We start from the raw sequence: 4,205 nt of genomic DNA, 5'->3' as shown, positions 1-4,205 counted from the left end.
GGCGGGAAACGGGCCTTGCGCTGGTGGGAAGGACACGTAACGGCAACGTGGCGCCGGCTGCGGGGCGGAGGGCGGGAGGGGAGGAAAAACGAGCCAGTGGCGCCTCAAAAGCCCAGGCTGAAAATTGGCACTAGGCCACCAGAGAGCTCGAATGCTGCTTATTTGGGATGAGAAACACCACGTCCTCCTACCATTGTAAATCCTGGTTGTGAAACAATGATTTGCCTGATCTGCATCGTGCCCTCGTCTTCCTCCTGCCAAGTGCTAGATATGGCCCAAAAAGGCAGAGTGACAAGCAGGGATGCAGGGGCAAGGTGAAGAGAAAAGTCTGTCAGTGCAGTGTTACTGATATTTTGCATATCTATTTGAAAATTTAGTTAAAAGTTAAACATATCTAAGCCATCGGTGAGTTCAGAAAATAGTGAAATTTAACCTTTGTTCTAAATGTAGACAGTAGGACACCATCCTAAGATGTCAGGACTTTAAGAACTGCACCGGAGAGGTCAGAAGAAGTAAATCTGTTTTCAGGTTGCATTGAAACAATGACTTGAGTGTCCTTGAATGACCTGAGGAATGAGGTAATGTGAATGCACTTTCTGGCATCTTCTGGAGCATGCAAAGCCATGACCTAGGCAAACAGAATTCAAAGGAGGTAAAGTATACATACAGATTTTAACAGATTTCAAACCAAGGTAAAGGCATGCATCAGAATAAAAGGATTGCCAAAAGCTGAAGTTCACACGGTCTGGGGGGACAGAGGTCAGGGCACAGAAACAGTTCTTGGGAATGAACGTGGTGAGTTGTATTAACACCCAACTTTCACCCAAGGTAAGGAGCTGGCATCAGATAAAGACCTTGATCCAGTTTCCCTATGCAGCACTGACAGGAGCAGCAGCTGCCTCTCCTGAGATCAGCAGCACAGTGATCAATGCCAGATAGTTGGTAAATTCAGTTCCACAGATCAGTGTTATGAGAACACTAGAGTGTTCAATGGAAAACTGAGCTGTGAGAATCAGGAAGACCTTTTATAGAGTTTATAAGAAGAAAGATATTTTCTGCACCTGATTTCATCTGAAAACATTTTTCATGCAATGTTCAACACTGAAACCCAAGTTCAAAAACACCAGCTTTGCGTGTTCGGTCTTACATACTGTTAGAAACAACTGGAGAAAAAAGTACTTCATACTAGGAAAAAAATAAATTTATCAAATACTTTATCACCAAGCCACTAGGAAAGTTGGAAAGTTGTTTTGGAACCATTGAAACGATCATGAAGATCTGCTGATAAAAGTGCAAGGATTGAAGCCTTTAAAGACTGGTTAAATCACTAAAAAGTGACTTCATCAGACATTCATGTTGGTTAGATTGTTGCCTTACATTGCAGTATATAAAATACTGTCCCAAGGCTGACGTGCTAGCATGACAAAACCAACGTGGAGCTTCTCATTTCCCAAATGGCTTTGGTAGCAACTCCCCTGAGAGAGAAAAGGGCTTTCAAAGGCGATGGTAACTTGGGTAGGAATCATTCACAGATTAAAATACGAGGGTGGCCGGAGGGCCCAGCTCCCAGCAGGCAGCAGGGATTTGCCCTGGAGATTTCTTTGTTTCCAGCCACTCCCATTTTACCCAGCAACCTGTTTAACTTCTGCTTCTGAGGCCTGGAGAGGGAGGCACCAGCAGCAAGTTCTCTGGGTCACTGCAGGCAGACAGGACTGGGAAGTCAGCTGCAGCAAGCAGAGGAGCAAGTTGTACACAGTTTCCTACAAAAACTCTCTGGGGCTTTCTTATCTCCCAGTCACCTACTCACTGTGGCACTGTCACCCTAGCCTCCATACCATTATTGGCCATAAATGCCATTTCAGAAGCCTTCTGGCAACAGCATGGCCAACCTTCCCGTCAGGCTAGCCGGTACCAAACTGGCCCATTCTCTTCCTGGTTTAGCAAGCCTCAGTGGCTTTTCTAGTAGAGCAAAACATGGGGTTAGCCCTTGAACACTGCTCATATAAGCTCTTATTTTCATTTTAAGAAACTCAGAAAGCAAATCCAAATGTTGAGGTGCGCACAAGACTGAAATTCAGAGTGCACTCAGACAGCAGCTTGAGCAGCTTTGTTTTGTCTCAGAGACCTCTAGGTTCATATTGGAAAATTGAGCTAGAAATCCAACAGGCTGGTTTTCTACTTGTTTTCGGGAGAAAAATGGCAAATAAAGCAACAGATTCTTGCCCCTGGCTTACCTGGATGCCCACTGCGTAAGATCATATAGAGATGATCTTGATCTTTAGAGTTGGAAACTGAGTGACCAGTTTGATCATCAAGACCATCTTGTCTTGTAGCATGCAAAAAATGTGATAGCTCAGATAGGTTCCTACAGTTCTGCAGTCTTTCCGAATAGATGTAATTGAAAAGAAAATTTTGTCATTATAATTTGTGTATATTTTCCAAAAATGTAATTTTACCCGCACATTTCTTTTCAACAAATCTAGCTAACCATCCCCCCAGGAAGAAGATAACATTCGCAAAATCTTCAGCATCGATTTATGGTGTCTGAGGATGCAATCTATCATTCCTGCAATAAAATGCCCTGCAGACTGCATAGCAGAAGTCAGAGGTGGATTGTCCTTGTAACTTAGCAAGCTTTGTTTGAAGTTCCCTTGAATGTGTTTGCTTGAAAAGATTGAAATGATGTAGAAAATAAGACATTCATGATTGCAGAGTTAAACAAAAGTTGCCGGAAACTTCTTTTGAAAGGGACAAGTGCGAATACTGCTTTAAGAACCTATGCTTTACAATTTCCTGATTAATAGATTGCAGTAAAATCAGTTCCCTGACACTGATTACTTCAGCAATACACTAGCAGTTACTTGAGCTAGTTTTACATTATGCATGGAAGTTGCATAGTATCACATCTTTTATCCCGTAAATCATTTCCTTCATGGGTAGCCATTTAACTGATATTTTCTGTAGACTGTAAAATTGAAACACGCATAGTATCCATGCATTAGATCTCGAAGTATCCTGGCTTTTTTATGAAGGCATAAAAATTTATCAATTTCAAAGTTAGCGTTCAAAGCCACCCTAAACCTGTTGGAATAAATTGCCTTTTCAGTAGGAGACTACGATAGATTCTTCTCTGTGAACGCAGCTTTTGTGTTCTCAGTGTGGTCAGGCATCTGCGTCGTATGGACTATTGCCACAACCGGCTTTAGACCTACAGCTTTCCTCACTCAGGAGGACAGGACCTGGGAAGACCCCTTACCCTGAGAAAGAGCTAAACAGCTGCATTTGGTGAAGTTGTGGGGGAGGCATGAAATGCAATTCCTCTGCTTTTTAGGAATAAGTACAAAGGGGCTCAGTCTGCAGAGGCATTGTTTTAGTGAGCAATGAATTCACCAATTTAAAAAAAAACCCAAACCTAACAGCCAAGGAGTCTGAAAAATGAGAAGTGTCTTTTAAAGAGTGAGGGGAAAATCTGGCACCGTGTGAACAAAAATAATCACAGAAGCTTCCCTGGCCCCGTAGTGAAATGGCCCCCTGCACCCCAGGCAGGGAGCAGTTGCAGAGCTCAGCTGCGCCTGTGGTTAATAATAAACGGGCTTTCTCAGCCAGGAGTGCTGGCCTGCGCACCCCCATGCTGCTGCCGGCCTCCCCTCCTCCTGCCTTCTCCCAGGGCTGCCCAGGCACCGCTCCAGTACCCACCCAACCTCCCTACGTGAGACCGACACCCAGAGGTAAGAGACAGCCAGGCCATTGCTCCATGAGGTCAGATGCGCTGGATCAATCACGAGGGGAGGCAAGCAGGGACGGTTTGGAGGAGGGAGGAAAGCCAGTCTGTGCTAGAGCTGCCTAAAACACGCACTAGGAATCTGCAAAGTTTCATTACAAGGTGAAAGGTCAGATGGGTCTTGCTTGCAGAACTTGCCAAGCTTCAAAAATCTTTCAGCCAGCTCTGGCTGAGTGTTGGCTGAGCTTCCAGCACACATCAGCTAATTTGTATTGGGTTTCAGGTGGTGACCAGCTGGTTCTTATCCACCATCCAGCACAGCTTGGGCACTCCTAGCTGTTGAGCTTGAGTCTAGGGGGGTTGTTAAAATTCAGAGCACAACTCGAGCAGCTCAACCGATCCTTGGCATAGCCTTGTTGGCTTAATGGATTTATTCCAAAGCTGACTTTGCCCTGGAGAGCAAGGGGTGTGTACACACACACAC

This window comes from Mesitornis unicolor, unplaced genomic scaffold (genome assembly GCF_000695765.1).
Source record: "Mesitornis unicolor isolate BGI_N332 unplaced genomic scaffold, ASM69576v1 scaffold32565, whole genome shotgun sequence".
Lineage (NCBI taxonomy): Eukaryota > Metazoa > Chordata > Aves > Mesitornithiformes > Mesitornithidae > Mesitornis > Mesitornis unicolor.
Note: the sequence above shows the minus strand (reverse complement) of the source record.